Here is an 18,771-nt window from a genome sequence, read left to right as displayed (position 1 = left end):
TGTTGTTGGGAGCACTTTCTAAGTTCAAACTTTAACACAGTGACGCTATTAGCCACACTTTCTAAATTCAACTTTAACACATTGACGCTATTAGGCACACTTTCTAAATTCAACTTTAACACAGTGACGTTATTAGAGACACTTTCTAAATTCAACTTTAAAACATTGACGCTATTAGGGACACTTTCTAAATTCACCTTTTACACAGTGACGATATTAGGCACACTCAATGTTGTAGGAACACTTCAAGTTCAAACTTTAACACAGTGATGCTATTAGGCACACTTTCTAAATTCAACTTTTACACAGTGACGCTATTAGGCACACTCAATGTTGTAGGGAACACTTTCTAAGTTCAAACTTTAACACCGTGACGCTCTTAGGCACACCATCTAAGTTCAAAATTCAGCACATTGACGCGATTAGGCACACTTTCTAAATTCAACTTTAACACAGTGACGCTATTAGGCACACTTTCTAAATTCAACTTTAACACAGTGACGCTATAAGAGACACTTTCTAAATTCAACTTTAACACATTGACGTTATAAGGGACACTTTCTAAATTCAATTTTAAAACAGTGACGCTATTAAGCACACTTTCTAAATTCAACTTTAGCAAAGTGACGCCAAAAGGGCACACTTTTCTAAATTCAACTTTTACACAGTGACGCTATTAGGGCTCACTCAATGTTGTTTGGACACTTTCTAAGTTCAGAATTTAACATAGCAACGCTATTTGGCACCCCTTCTTAGTTCAAACTTTAACTCAGTGACGCTATTAGGGCACACTCTATGTTGTTAGGAACAGTTTCTAAGTTCAAACTTTAACCCATAGACGCTATTAGGGAAACTTTCTAATTTCAACTTTAACACAGTGATGCTATTAGGGCACACTCAATGTTTTTGGGAACACTTTCTAAGTTCAAACTTTAACACGGTGACGCTATTAGACACACCTTCTAAGTTCAAACTTTAACACATTGACGCTATTAGGCACACTTTCTAAATTCAACTTTAACACATTGACACTATTAGGCACACTTTCTAAATTGAACTTTAACACAGTGACGCTATTAGAGATACTTTCTAAATTCAACTTTACACATTGACGCTATTAGGGATACTTTCTAAATTCAACTTTAGCATAGTGACGCTATTAGGCACACTTTCTAAATTCAACTTTTACACAGTGACGTTATTAGGGACATTTTCTAAATTCAAGTTTAACACGGTGACGCTATTAGGTACACTTTCTAAATTCAAATTTATCATAGTGATGCTATTAGGCACACTTTCTAAATTCAACTTTTACACTGTGACGCTATGAGGGCACACTCAATGTTATTGGGAACACTTTCAAAGTTCAAACTTTAATAACACAGTGACGCTACTAGGCACACTATCTAGACTCAACTTTAACACAGTGACGATATTAGGCACACTTTCTAAATTCAACTTTAACCCAGTGATGCTTTTAGGCACACTTTCTAAGTTCAAACGTTAACACAGTGACACTATTAGGCACAATTTCTAGATTCACCTTTAACACAGTGACGTTACTAGGCACACTTTCTAAATTCATCTTTTACACAGTAACGCTATTAGGCACACTCAATGTTGTTGGGAACCCTTGCTAAATTCAAACTTTAACACAGCGACGCTATTAGGCACACCTTCTACGTTCAAACTTTAACACAGTGACGATATTAGGTACACCTTCTAAGCTCAAACTTTAACACATTGACGCTATTAGGGCACACTCAATGTTGTTAGGAACACTTTCTAAGTTCAAACTTTAACACATTGACGCTATTAGGGACACTTTCTAATTTCAACTTTAACACAGTGATGCTATTAGGGCACACTCAATGTTGTTGGGAACACTTTCTAAGTTCAAACTTTAACACAGTGATGCTATTAGGCACACTTTCCAAGTTCAATTTTTAACACAATAACGCTATTAGGCACCTCTTTTAAATTCAAACTTTAACACAGTGACGCTATTAGTTACACCTTCTAAGTTAAAATTTTAACACAGTGACGCTATTAGGCACACTTTCTAAATTCAACTTTAACACATTGACGCTATTAGGGACACTTTCTAATTCAACTTTAACAAAGTGAATCTATTAGGGACACTTTCTAAATTCAACTTTAACCCAGTGACGCTTTTAGGGCACACTCAATGTTGTTGGAAACACTTTCTAACTTCAAACTTTAACACAGCAACGCTATTAGGCACTGCTTCTAAGTTCAAACTTTAACACATTTACGCTATTAGGGATACTTTCTAAATTCAACTTTTACACAGTGAGGCTATTAGGGCACACTCAATGATGTTGGGAGCACTTTCTAGGTTCAAACTTTAACACAGTGACCCTATTAGCCACACTGTCTAAATTCAACTTTAACATAGTGACGCTATTAGGCACACTTTCTAAATTCAACTTTTACACATTGACGCTATTAGGGACACTTTCTAATTCAACTTTAACAAAGTGAATCTATTACGGACACTTTCTAAATTCAACTTTAACACAGTGACGCTTTTAGGGCACACTCAATGTTGTTGGGAACACTTTCTAAGTTCAAACTTTAACACAGCGACGCTATTAGGCACCGCTTCTAAGTTAAAACTTTAACGCAGTGATGCTATTAGGGCACACTCAATGTTGCTGGGAACACTTTCTAAGTTCAATTTTTAACACAGCAACACTATTAGGCACCTCTTCTAAGTTCAAACTTTAACACAGTGATGCTATTAGTTACACCTTCTAAGTTAAAATTTTAACACAGTGACGCTATTAGGCACACTTTCTAAATTCAACTTTAACACATTGACGCTATTAGGGACACTTTCTAATTCAACTTTAACAAAGTGAATCTATTAGGGACACTTTCTAAATTCAACTTTAACCCAGTGACGCTTTTAGGGCACACTCAATGTTGTTGGAAACACTTTCTAACTTCAAACTTTAACACAGCAACGCTATTAGGCACTGCTTCTAAGTTCAAACTTTAACACATTTACGCTATTAGGGATACTTTCTAAATTCAACTTTTACACAGTGAGGCTATTAGGGCACACTCAATGATGTTGGGAGCACTTTCTAGGTTCAAACTTTAACACAGTGACCCTATTAGCCACACTGTCTAAATTCAACTTTAACATAATGACGCTATTAGGCACACTTTCTAAATTCAACTTTAACACATTGACGCTATTAGGGACACTTTCTAATTCAACTTTAACAAAGTGAATCTATTACGGACACTTTCTAAATTCAACTTTAACACAGTGACGCTTTTAGGGCACACTCAATGTTGTTGGGAACACTTTCTAAGTTCAAACTTTAACACAGCAACGCTATTAGGCACCGCTTCTAAGTTAAAACTTTAACGCCGTGATGCTATTAGGGCACACTCAATGTTGTTGGGAACACTTTCTAAGTTCCAACTTTAACACATTTACGCTATTAGGGACACTTTCTAAATTCAACTTTTACACAGTGACGCTATTAGGGCACACTCAATGTTGCTGGGAACATTTTCTAAGTTCAATTTTTAACACAGCAACACTATTAGGCACCTCTTCTAAGTTCAAACTTTAACACAGTGACGCTATTAGGGACACTTTCTAAATTCAATTTTAACACAGTGACGCTATTAAGCACACTTTCTAAATTCAACTTTAACACATTGACGCTATTAGGGACACTTTCTAATTCAACTTTAACAAAGTGAATCTATTAAGGACACTTTCTAAATTCAACTTTAACACAGTTACGCTTTTAGGGCACACTCAATGTTGTTGGTAACACTTTCTAAGTTCAAACTTTAACACAGCGACACTATTAGGCACCGCTTCTAAGTTCAAACTTTAACACAGTGATGCTATTAGGGCACACTCAATGTTGTTGGGAACACTTTCTAAGTTCCAACTTTAACACATTTACGCTATTAGGGACACTTTCTAAATTCAACTTTTACACAGTGACGCTATTAGGGCACACTCAATGTTGTTGGGAGCACTTTCTAAGTTCAAACTTTAACACAGTGACGCTATTAGCCACACTTTCAAAATTCAACTTTAACACATTAACGCTATTAGGCACACTTTCTAAATTCAACTTTAACACAGTGACGTTATTAGAGACACTTTCTAAATTCAACTTTAACACATTGACGCTATTAGGGACACTTTCTAAATTCACCTTTTACACAGTGACGATATTAGGCACACTCAATGTTGTAGGAACACTTCAAGTTCAAACTTTAACACAGTGATGCTATTAGGCACACTTTCTAAATTCAACTTTTACACAGCGATGCTATTAGGCATACTCAATGTTGTAGGGAACACTTTCTAAGTTCAAACTTTAACACCGTGACGCTCTTAGGCACACCTTCTAAGTTCAAAATTCAACACATTAACGCTATTAGGCACACTTTCTAAATTCAACTTTAACACAGTGACGCTATTAGGCACACTTTCTAAATTCAATTTTAACACAGTGACGCTATAAGAGACACTTTCTAAATTCAACTTTAACACAATGACGTTATAAGGGACACTTTCTAAATTCAACTTTAACACAGTGACGCTATTAAGCACACTTTCTAAATTCAACTTTAGCAAAGTGACGCCATTAAGCACACTTTTCTAAATTCAACTTTAACACAGTGACGCTATTAGGGCTCACTCAATGTTGTTGGGACACTTTCTAAGTTCAGAATTTAACATAGCAACGCGATTTGGCACCCCTTCTTAGTTCAAACTTTAACTCAGTGACGCTATTAGGGCACACTCTATGTTGTTAGGAACAGTTTCTAAGTTCAAACTTTAACACATTGACGCTATTAAGCACACTTTCTAAATTCAACTTTAACACATTGACACTATTAGGCACACTTTCTAAATTGAACTTTAACACAGTGACGCTATTAGAGATACTTTCTAAATTCAACTTTACACATTGACGCTATTAGGGACACTTTCTAAATTCAACTTTAGCATAGTGACGCTATTAGGCACACTTTCTAAATTCAACTTTTACACAGTGACGCTATTAGGGACATTTTAAAAATTCAAGTTTAACATGGTGACGCTATTAGGCACACTTTCTAAATTCAAATTTAGCATAGTGATGCTATTAGGCACACTTTCTAAATTCAACTTTTACACTGTGACGCTATGAGGGCACACTCAATGTTATTGGGAGCACTTTCTAAGTTCAACCTTTAACACAGTGACGCTATTAGGCACACTATCTAGACTCAACTTTAACACAGTGACGATATTAGGCACACTTTCTAAATTCAACTTTAACCCAGTGATGATATTAGGCACACTTTCTAAGTTCAAACGTTAACACAGTGACACTATTAGGCACACTTTCTAGATTCACCTTTAACACAGTGACATTACTAGGCACACTTTCTAAATTCAGCTTTTACACAGTAACGCTATTAGGCACACTCAATGTTGTAGGGAACACTTGCTAAATTCAAACTTTAACACAGTGACGATATTAGGTACACCTGCTAAACTCAAACTTTAACACATTGACACTATTAGGGACACTTTCTAAATTCAACTTTAACACAGTGACGCTATTAGGGCACACTCAAAGTTGTTGGGAACACTTTCTAAGTTCAACCTTTAACACAGTGACGCTATTCGGCACACTTTCTAGAGTCAACTATAACACAGTGATGATATTTGGCACACTTTATAATTTCAACTTTAACACAGTGACGCTTTTAGGGGACACTCAATGTTGTTGGGAACACCTTCTAAGTTCAAACTTTAACACAGTGAGGCTATTAGGCACACTTTCTAGATTCACCTTTAACACAGTGACGCTATTAGGCACACTCAATGTTGTATGGGACACTTGCTAAGTTCAAACTTTAACACAGCAATGCTATTAGGCACACTTTTTAAGTTCAAACTTTAACACATTGACGCTATTAGGGACACTTTCTAAATTCAACTTTAACACAGTGACGCTATTAGGGCACACTCAAAGTTGTTGGGAACACTTTCTAAGTTCAACCTTTAACACAGTGACGCTATTCGGCACACTTTCTAGAGTCAACTATAACACATTGTCGCTATTAGGGACACTTTCTAAATTCAACTTTAACACATTGACGCTATTAGGGCACACTCAAAGTTGTTGGGAACACTTTCTAAGTTCAACCTTTAACACAGTGACGCTATTCGGCACAATTTCTAGAGTCAACTATAACACATTGACACTATTAGGGACACTTTCTAATTCAACTTTAACACAGTGACACTTTTAGGGCACACTCAATGTTGTTGGGGACACTTTCTAAGTTCAAACTTTAACACAGCAGCGCTATTAGGCACCACTTCTAAGTTCAAACTTTAACACAGTGATGCTATTAGGGCACACTCAATGTTGTTGGGAACACTTTCTAAGTTCCAACTTTAACACATTTACGCTATTTGGGACACTTTCTAAATTCAACTTTAACACACTGACGCTATTAGGGGCACTTTCTAATTCAACTTTAACAAAATGAATCTATTAGTGACACTTTCTAAATTCAACTTTAACACAGTGACACTTTTAGGGCACACTCAATGTATTTGGGAACACTTTCTAAGTTCAATCTATAACACAACAATGCTATTAGGCACTGCTTCTAAGTTCCAACTTTAACACATTTATGCTATTAGGGACACTTTCTAAGTTCAAACTTTAACACAGCAACGCTATTAGGCCCCGCTTCTAAGTTCAAACTTTAACACAGTGACGCTATTAGCCACACTTTCTAAATTCAACTTTTACACAGTGACGATATTGGGCACACTCAATGTTGTAGGGAACACTTCTAAGTTCAAACTTTAACACAGTGATGCTATCAGGCACACTTTCTAAATTCAACTTTTACACAGTGACGCTAATAGGCACACTCAATGTTGTAGGGAACACTTGCTAAGTTCAAACTTTAACACAGCAACGCTATTAGGCACACTTTTTAAGTTCAAACTTTAACACATTGACGCTATTAGGGACACTTTCTAAATTCAACTTTAACACAGTGACGCTATTAGGGCACACTCAAAGTTGTTGGGAACACTTTCTAAGTTCAACCTTTAACACAGTGACGCTATTCGGCACACTTTCTAGAGTCAACTATAACACATTGTCGCTATTAGGGACACTTTCTAAATTCAACTTTAACACAGTGACGCTATTAGGGCACACTCAAAGTTGTTGGGAACACTTTCTAAGTTCAACCTTTAACACAGTAACGCTATTCGGCACACTTTCTAGAGTCAACTATAACACATTGTCACTATTAGGGACACTTTCTAAATTCAACTTTAACACAGTGACGCTATTAGGGCACACTCAAAGTTGTTGGGAACATTTTCTAAGTTCAACCTTTAACAAAGTGACGCTATTCAGCACACTTTCTACAGTGAACTATAACACATTGACACTATTAGGGACACTTTCTAATTCAACTTTAACAAATTGAATCTATTAGGAACACTTTCTAAATTCAACTTTAACACAGTGAAACTTTTACGGCACACTCAATGTTGTTGGGAACACTTTCTGAGTTCAAATTTTAACACAGCAACGCTATTAGGCACCGCTTCTAAGTTCAAACTTCAACACAGTGATGCTATTAGGGCACACTCAATGTTATTGGGAACACTTTCTAAGTTCAAACTATAACACAGCAATGCTATTAGGCACTGCTTCTAAGTTCCAACTTTAACACATTTATGCTATTAGGGACACTTTCTAAATTCAACTTTTACACAGTGACGCTATTAGGTCACACTTAATGTTGTTGGGAGCACTTTCTAAGATCAAACTTTAACACAGTGACGCTATTAGCCACACTTTCTAAATTCAACTTTAACACATTGACACTATTAGGCACACTTTCTAAATTCAACTTTAACACAGTCACGTTATTAGTGACACTTTCTAAATTCAACTTTAACACATTGACGCTATTAGGGACACTTTCTAAATTCACCTCTTACACAGTGACGATATTAGGCACACTCAATGTTGTAGGGAACACTTCTAAGTTCAAACTTTAACACAGTGATGCCATTAGGCACACTTTCTAAATTCAACTTTTACACAGTGACGCTATTAGGCACACTCATTGTTGTAGGGAACACTTTCTAAATTCAAACTTTAACACCATGACGCTATTAGGCACACCTTCTAAATTCAAAATTTAACACATTGACGCTATTAGGCATACTTTCTAAATTCAACTTTAACACAGTGACACTATTAGGCACAGTTTCTAAATTCAACTTTAACACAGTGACGGTATAAGAGACACTTTCTAAATTCAACTTTAACACATTGACGCTATTAAGGACACTTTCTAAATTCAACTTTAACACAGTGACGCTATTAAGCACACTTTCTAAATTCAACTTTAGCATAGTGACGCTATTAGGCACATTTTCTAAATTCAACTTTAACACAGTGACGCTATTAGAGACATTTTCTAAATTCAAGTTAAAGTTGAATTTAGAAAGTGTGCCTAATAGCGTCACTGTGCTAAAGTTGAATTTAGAAAGTGTGCTTAATAGCATCACTGTGTTAAAGTTGAATTTAGAAAGTGTCCCTAATAGCGTCAATGTGTTAAAGTTGAATTTAGGGCTCAATGGGGAAGGCGCTAAGTAATTTGCGGCACCGTAATTAGCACCAAGGTCCCTTTGCGGGTCCCTACTTTAACGGCTGGTCTACACCAGCCGTTAAGGTCGGGTCCCGCAAAGGGACCTCTTAATTAGGCGCTAATAGGTTAACGGCACCGCAGCCTTTTACCGCGCCGTTAACCCATTAACGCTTGGGTCGTAATGAGGCCCAATGTGTTAAAGTTGAATTTAGAAAGTGTGCCTAATATTGTCACTGTGTTAAAATGTGAACTTAGAAGGTGTGCCTAATAGCGTCACTGTGTTAAAGTTTGAACTTAGAAGAGGTGCCTAATAGAGTTGCTGTGTTAAAAATTGAACTTACAAAGTGTTCCCAACAACATTGACTGTGCCCTAATAGCGTCACTGTGTAAAAGTTGAATTTAGAAACTGTGCCTAATAGCGTCACTATGCTAAAGTTGAATTTAGAAAGTGTGCTTTAAAACATTGACGCTATTTGGCACACATTCTAAATTCAACTTTAACACAGTGATGCTGTTAGGGACACTTTCTAAATTCAACTTGAACACATTGACGCTATTAGGAACACTTTCTAAATTCAACTTTAACACAGTGACACTTTTAGGCACACTTTCTAGATTCAACTTTAACACAGTGACACTATTAGGCACACTTTCTAAATTCAACCTTTACACAGTGACGATATTAGGCACACTCAATGTTGTAGGGAACACTTTCTAATTTCAAACTTTAACACGGTGATGCTATTAGGCACACCTTCTAAGTTCAACTTTTACACTGTAACGCTATTAGGTACACTCAATGTTGTAGGGAACACTTTCTAATTTCAAACTTTAACACGGTGATGCTATTAGGCACACCTTCTAAGTTCAAACTTTAACACATTTACGCTATTAGGCACACTTTCTAGATTCAACTTTAACACATTGACGCTATTAGGCACACTTTCTAAATTCAGCTTTAACACAGTGACGTTATTAGAGACACTTTCTAAATTCAACTTTAACACATTGATGCTATTAGGGACACTTTCTAAATTCAACTTTAACACAGTGACGCTATTAAGCACACTTTCTAAATTCAACTTTAGCACAGTGACGCTATTAGGAACACTCAATGTTGTGGGGAACACTTTCTAATTTCAAACTTTAACACGGTGATGCTATTGGGCACACCTTCTAAGTTCAAACTTTAACACATTGACACTATTAGGCACACTTTCTAAATTCAACTTTAACACATTGACACTATTAGGCACACTTTCTAAATTCAACTTTAACACAGTGACGCTATTAGAGACACTTTCTAAATTCAACTTTAACACATTGACGCTATTAGGGACACTTTCTAAATTCAACTTTAACACAGTGACGCTATTAAGCACACTTTCTAAATTCAACTTTAGCATAGTGACGCTATTAGGCACACTTCCTAAATTCAACTTTTACACAGTGACACTATTGGGGATATTTTTTAAATTCATGTTTAACACGGTGACGCTATTAGGCACACTTTCTAAATTCAACTTTAGCATAGTGATGCTATTAGGCACACTTTCGAAATTCAACTTTTACACTGTAACGCTATGAGGACACACTCAATGTTATTGGGAACACTTTCAAAGTTCAAACTTTAAAACAGTGACGCTACTAGGCACACTATCTAGATTCAACTTTAACACAGTGACGATATTCGGCACACTTTCGAAATTCAACTTTAACCCAGTGATGCTATTAGGCACACTTTCTAAGTTCAAACGTTAACACAGTGACGTTACTAGGCACACTTTCTAAATTCATCTTTTACACAGTGACGCTATTAGGCACACTCAATGTTGTAGGGAACACTTGCTGAATTCGAACTTTAACACAGCAACGCTATTACGCACACCTTCTACTTTCAAAATTTAACACAGTGACGCTATTAGGTACACCTTCTAAGCTCAAACTTTAACACATTGACGCTATTAGGGACACTTTCTAAATTCAACTTTAACAAAGTGACGCTATTAGGGCACACTCAAAGTTGTTGGGGACACTTTCTAAGTTCAACCTTTAACACAGTGACGATATTTGGCACACTTTCTAAATTCAACTTTAACACAGTGATGCTATTAGGCACACTTTCTAATTTCAACTTTAACACAGTGACGCTTTTAGGGCACACTCAATGTTGTTGGGAACACCTTCTAAGTTCAAACTTTAACACAATGACGCTATTAGGCACACTTTCTAAATTCAACTTTTACACAGTGACGCTATTAGGCACACTCAATGTTGTAGGGAACACTTTTTAAGTTCAAACTTTAACACATTGACACTATTAGGCACACTTTCTAAATTCAACTTTAACACAGTGACGGTATAAGAGACACTTTCTAAATTCAACTTTAACACATTGACGCTATTAAGGACACTTTCTAAATTCAACTTTAACACAGTGACGCTATTAAGCACACTTTCTAAATTCAACTTTAGCATAGTGACGCTATTAGGCACATTTTCTAAATTCAACTTTAACACAGTGACGCTATTAGAGACATTTTCTAAATTCAAGTTAAAGTTGAATTTAGAAAGTGTGCCTAATAGCGTCACTGTGCTAAAGTTGAATTTAGAAAGTGTGCTTAATAGCATCACTGTGTTAAAGTTGAATTTAGAAAGTGTCCCTAATAGCGTCAATGTGTTAAAGTTGAATTTAGGGCTCAATGGGAATGGGGAAGGCGCTAAGTAATTTGCGGCACCGTAATTAGCACCAAGGTCCCTTTGCGGGTCCCTACTTTAACGGCTGGTCTACACCAGCCGTTAAGGTCGGGTCCCGCAAGGGGACCTCTTAATTAGGCGCTAATAGGTTAACGGCACCGCAGCCTTTTACCGCGCCGTTAACCCATTAACGCTTGGGTCGTAATGAGGCCCAATGTGTTAAAGTTGAATTTAGAAAGTGTGCCTAATATCGTCACTGTGTTAAAATGTGAACTTAGAAGGTGTGCCTAATAGCGTCACTGTGTTAAAGTTTGAACTTAGAAGAGGTGCCTAATAGAGTTGCTGTGTTAAAAATTGAACTTACAAAGTGTTCCCAACAACATTGACTGTGCCCTAATAGCGTCAATGTGTAAAAGTTGAATTTAGAAACTGTGCCTAATAGCGTCACTATGCTAAAGTTGAATTTAGAAAGTGTGCTTTAAAACATTGACGCTATTTGGCACACATTCTAAATTCAACTTTAACACAGTGACACTATTAGGCACACTTTCTAGATTCAACTTTAACACAGTGACACTATTAGGCACACTTTCTAAATTCAACCTTTACACAGTGACGATATAAGGCACACTCAATGTTGTAGGGAACACTTCTAAGTTCAAACTTTAACACAGTGATGCTATTAGGCACACTTTCTAAATTCAACTTTTACACTGTAACGCTATTAGGTACACTCAATGTTGTAGGGAACACTTTCTAATTTCAAACTTTAACACGGTGATGCTATTAGGCACACCTTCTAAGTTCAAACTTTAACACATTTACGCTATTAGGCACACTTTCTAGATTCAACTTTAACACATTGACGCTATTAGGCACACTTTCTAAATTCAGCTTTAACACAGTGACGTTATTAGAGACACTTTCTAAATTCAACTTTAACACATTGATGCTATTAGGGACACTTTCTAAATTCAACTTTAACACAGTGACGCTATTAAGCACACTTTCTAAATTCAACTTTAGCATAGTGACGCTATTAGGCACACTTCCTAAATTCAACTTTTACACAGTGACACTATTAGGGATATTTTTTAAATTTATGTTTAACACGGTGACGCTATTAGGCACACTTTCTAAATTCAACTTTAGCATAGTGATGCTATTAGGCACACTTTCGAAATTCAACTTTTACACTGTAACGCTATGAGGACACATTCAATGTTATTGGGAACACTTTCAAAGTTCAAACTTTAAAACAGTGACGCTACTAGGCACACTATCTAGATTCAACTTTAACACAGTGACGATATTCGGCACACTTTCGAAATTCAACTTTAACCCAGTGATGCTATTAGGCACACTTTCTAAGTTCAAACGTTAACACAGTGACGTTACTAGGCAAACTTTCTAAATTCATCTTTTACACAGTGACGCTATTAGGCACACTCAATGTTGTAGGGAACACTTGCTGAATTCAAACTTTAACACTGCAACGCTATTACTCACACCTTCTACGTTAAAAATTTAACACAGTGACGCTATTAGGTACACCTTCTAAGCTCATACTTTAACACATTGACGCAATTAGGGACACTTTCTAAATTCAACTTTAACAAAGTGACGCTATTAGGGCACACTCAAAGTTGTTGGGAACACTTTCTAAGTTCAACCTTTAACACAGTGACGATATTTGGCACACTTTCTAAATTCAACTTTAACACAGTGATGCTATTAGGCACACTTTCTAATTTCAACTTTAACACAGTGACGCTTTTAGGGCACACTCAATGTTGTTGGGAACACCTTCTAAGTTCAAACTTTAACACAATGACGCTATTAGGCACACTTTCTAAATTCAACTTTTACACAGTGACGCTATTAGGCACACTCAATGTTGTAGGGAACACTTTTTAAGTTCAAACTTTAACACATTGAGGCTATTAGGTACACCTTCTAATTTCAAACTCTAACACATTGACACTATTAGGCACACTTTCTAAATTCAATTTTAAAACATTGACGCTATTAGGCACACGTTCTAAATTCAATTTTAACACAGTGACGCTATTAGGGACACTTTCTAAATTCATTTTTTACACAGTGACGCTATTAGGCACACTCAATGTTGTAGGGAACACTTGCTGAATTCAAACTTTAACACAGCAACGCTATTACGCACACCTTCTACGTTCAAAATTTAACACAGTGACGCTATTAGGTACACCTTCTAAGCTCAAACTTTAACACATTGACGCTATTAGGGACACTTTCTAAATTCAACTTTAACAAAGTGATGCTTTTAGGGCACACTCAATGTTGTTGGGAACACCTTCTAAGTTCAAACTTTAACACAATGACGCTTTTAGGCACACTTTCTAGATTCAACTTTAACACAGTGACGCTATTAGGCACACTTTCTAAATTCAACTTTAAAACAGTGATGCTTTTAGGGTACACTCAATGTTGTTGGGAACACTTTCTAAGTTCAAACTTTAACACACTGACGCTATTAAGCACACTTTCTAGATTCAACTTTAACACAGTGACGCTATTAGGCACTCTTTATAAATTCAACTTTTACATAGTGACACTATTAGGCACACTCAATGCTGTAGGGAACATTTTCTAAGTTCATACTTTATCACAGCGACGTTATTAACGCTATTAGGCACACCTTTTAGTTTCATATTTTAACACAGTGATGCTATTAGTTACACCTTCTAAGTTCAAACTAACACATTGACGCTATTAGGCACACTTTCTACGTTCAAACTTTAACACATTGATGCTATTAGGTACACTTTCTAAATTCAACTTTAACACAGTGACGCTATTAGGGGCACTTTCTAAATTCAACTTTAACATATTGACACTATTAGGGACACTTTCTAAATTCAACTTTAACACAGTGACGCTATTAGGGACACTTTCTAAATTCAACCTTAGCACAGTGACGCTAGTAGGGCACACTCAATGTTGTTGGGAACACTTTCTAAATTCAAACTTTAACACAGTGATGCTATTAGGCACACTTTCTAGATTCAACTTTAACACAGTGAAGCTATTAGGCACACTTTCTAAATTCAACTTTAACACAGTGACGCTTTTACGGCACACTCAATGTTGTTGGGAACACTTTCTAATTTCAAACTTTAACACAGTGATGCTATTAGGCACACCTTCTAAGTTCAAACTTTAACACATTGACGCTATTAGGCACACTTTCTAGATTCAACTTTAACACATTGACGCTATTAGGCACACTTTTTAAATTCAGCTTTAACACAGTGACGCTATTAGAGACACTTTCTAAATTCAACTTTAACACATTGATGCTATTAGGGAAACTTTCTAAATTCAACTTTAACACAGTGACGCTATTAAGCACACTTTCTAAATTCAACTTTAGCACAGTGACACTATTAAGCACACTTTCTAAATTCAACTTTTACACAGTGACGCTATTAGGGCACACTCAAAGTTGTTGGGAACATTTTCTAAGTTCAAAATTTAACACAGCAACGCTATTAGGCACCCCTTCTTAGTTCAAACTTTAACACATTGACGCTATTACGGACACTTTCTAATTTCAACTTTAACACAGTGATGCTATTAGGGCCCACTCAATGTTGTTGGGAAAACTTTCTAAGTTCAAACTTTAACACAGTGACGCTATTAGGCACACTTTCTAAATTCAACTTTTACACAGTGACGCTTTTAGGGTACACTCAATGTTGTTTGGTACACTTTCTAAGTTCAAACTTTAACACAGTGACGCTATTAAGCACACTTTCTAGATTCAACTTTAACACACTGACGCTATTAGGCACTCTTTATAAATTCAACTTTTACATAGTGACACTATTAGGCACACTCAATGCTGTAGGGAACACTTTCTAAGTTCATACTTTATCACAGCGACGCTATTAACGCTATTAGGCACACCTTCTAAGTTCAAACTTTAACACAGTGATGCTATTAGTTACACCTTCTAAGTTCAAACTAACACATTGACGCTATTAGGCACACTTTCTAAGTTCAAACTTTAACACATTGATGCTATTAGGTACACTTTCTAAATTCAACTTTAACAAATTGACTCTATTAGGCACACTTTCTAAATTCAACTTTAACACAGTGATGCTATTTGGGGCACTTTTTAAATTCAACTTTAACATATTGACGCTATTAGGGACACTTTCTAAATTCAACCTTAGCACAGTGACGCTATTAGGGCACACTCAATGTTGTTGGGAACACTTTCTAAATTCAAACTTTAACACAGTGATGCTATTAAGCACACTTTCTAGATTCAACTTTAACACAGTGACGCTATTAGGCACACTTTCTAAATTCAACTTTAAGACATTGACGCTTTTAGGGCACACTCAATGTTGTTGGGAACACTTTCTAAGTTCAAACTTTAACACAGTGATGCTATTAGGCACACTTTCTATATTCAACTTTAACACAGTGACGATATTAGGGACACTTTCTAATTTCAACTTTAACACATTGACGCTTTTAGGGCACACTCAATGTTGTTGGGAACACTTTCTAAATTCAAACTTTAACACAGTGATGCTATTAGGCACACTTTCTAGATTCAACTTTAACACAGTGACGCTATTAGGCACTCTTTATAAATTCAAATTTTACATAGTGACACTATCAGGCACACTCAATGCTGTAGGGAACATTTTCTAAGTTCATACTTTATCACAGCGACGTTATTAACGCTATTAGGCAAACCTTTTAATTTCAAACTTTAACACAGTGATGCTATTAGTTACACCTTCTAAGTTCAAACTAACACATTGACGCTATTAGGCACACTTTCTAGATTCAACTTTAACACATTGATGCTATTAGGGACACTTTCTAATTTCAACTTTAACACAGTGATGCTATTAGGGCCCACTCAATGTTGTTGGGAACACTTTCTAAGTTCAAACTTTAACACAGTGACGCTTTTAGGCACACTTTCTAGATTCAACTTTAACACAGTGACGCTATTAGGCACACTTTCTAAATTCAACTTTAAAACAGTGACGCTTTTAGGGTACACTCAATGTTGTTGGGAACACTTTCTAAGTTCAAACTTTAACACAATGACGCTATTAAGCACACTTTCTAGATTCAACTTTAACACAGTGACGCTATTAGGCACTCTTTATAAATTCAACTTTTACATAGTGACACTATTAGGCACACTCATTGCTGTAGGGAACATTTTCTAAGTTCATACTTTATCACAGCGACGTTATTACCGCTATTAGGCACACCTTTTACTTTCAAACTTTAACACAGTGATGCTATTAGTTACACCTTCTAAGTTCAAACTAACACATTGACGCTATTAGGCACACTTTCTACGTTCAAACTTTAACACATTGATGCTATTAGGTACACTTTCTAAATTCAACTTTAACACAGTGACGCTATTAGGGGCACTTTCTAAATTCAACTTTAACATATTGACACTATTAGGGACACTTTCTAAATTCAACTTTAACACAGTGACGCTATTAGGGACACTTTCTAAATTCAACCTTAGCACAGTGACGCTAGTAGGGCACACTCAATGTTGTTGGGAAGACTTTCTAAATTCAAACTTTAACACAGTGATGCTATTAGGCACACTTTCTAGATTCAACTTTAACACAGTGAAGCTATTAGGCACACTTTCTAAATTCAACTTTAACACAGTGACGCTTTTACGGCACACTCAATGTTGTTGGGAACACTTTCTAAGTTCAAACTTTAACACAGTGATGCTATTAGGCACACTTTCTATATTCAACTTTAACAGAGTGACGCTATTAGGCACACTTTCTAAATTCAACTTTTACACAGTGACGCTATTAGGCACACTCAATGTTGTAGGGAATACTTTCTAAGTTCAAACTTTAACACAGCAATGCTATTAGGCACACCTTCTAAGTTCAAACTTGAACACACTGACGCTATTAGGCACACCTTCAAGTTCAACTTTAACATAATGACGCTATTAGGCACACTTTCTAAATTCAACTTTAACACAGTGACGCTTTTACGGCACACTCAATGTTGTTGGGAACACTTTCTAAGTTCAAACTTTAACACAGTGATGCTATTAGGCACACTTTCTATATTCAACTTTTACACAGTGACGCTATTAGGCACACTCAATGTTGTAGGGAATACTTTCTAAGTTCAAACTTTAACACAGCAATGCTATTAGGCACACCTTCTAAGTTCAAACTTGAACACACTGACGCTATTAGGCACACCTTCTAAGTTCAACTTTAACATAATGACGCTATTAGGCACACTTTCTAAATTCAACTTTAACACAGTGACGCTATTAGGGACACTTTCTAAATTCAACTTTAAAACATTGACGCTATTAGGGACACTTTCTAAATTCAACTTTAACACAGTGACGCTATTAGGCACACTTTCTAAATTCAACTTTAGCACAGTGATGCTATTAGGGCACACTCAATGTTGTTGGGACCACTTTCTTAGTTCAAACTTTAACACAGTGACGCTATTAGGCACACTTTCTAGATTCAACTTTAACGCAGTGACGCTATTAGGCACACTTTCTAAATTCAACTTTAACACAGTGACGCTATTAGGCAAACTTTCTAAACTCAACTTTAACACAGTGACGCTATTAGGGCAGACTCAATGTTGTTGGGAACACTTTCTAAGTTCAAACTTTAACACAGTGATGCTATTTGGCACACTTTCTAGATTCAACTTTAACACAGTGACGTTATTAGCGACACTTTCTAAATTCAACTTTAACACATTGATGCTATTAGGGACACTTTCTAAATTCAACTTTAACACAGTGACGCTATTAGGGAATCTTTCTAAATTCAACTTTAGCACAGTAACGCTATTAGGCACACTTTCCAAATTTAACTTTTACACAGTGACGCTATTAGGGTACACTCACTGTTGTTGGAAACACTTTCTAATTTCAAACTTTAACACAGCGATGCTATTAGGCACCCCTTTTAAGTTCAAACTTTAGCACAGTGACGCTATTAGGGCACACTCAATGTTCTTGGGAACACTTTCTAAGTTCAAACTTTAACACAGTGACGCTATTAGGCACACTTTCTAAATTCAACTGTAACACAGTGATGCTATTAGGGACACTCAATTTTATTGGGAGCACAGTCTAGCTGGAAGGTTCAATATAGTGATGATATAAGTTATCGTTTGACCTTAACATGTGATGTTACAATGAAACATAGTAAAACTTTAAGTTTTTAAATAGGAGTGGTAGGGCTTTCTGTCGTGAAGTAATTGCCTCTGTCCCCACCCATGCAACACTTCCTTTTTGTTGGTGCTGGTTGGCGGTAGGCTACTGGC

This window comes from Ambystoma mexicanum, chromosome 1p (assembly GCF_040938575.1).
Source record: "Ambystoma mexicanum isolate Mex_15411 chromosome 1p, UKY_AmexF1_1, whole genome shotgun sequence".
In the NCBI taxonomy this organism is placed as follows: Eukaryota; Metazoa; Chordata; class Amphibia; order Caudata; family Ambystomatidae; genus Ambystoma; species Ambystoma mexicanum.
Note: the sequence above shows the minus strand (reverse complement) of the source record.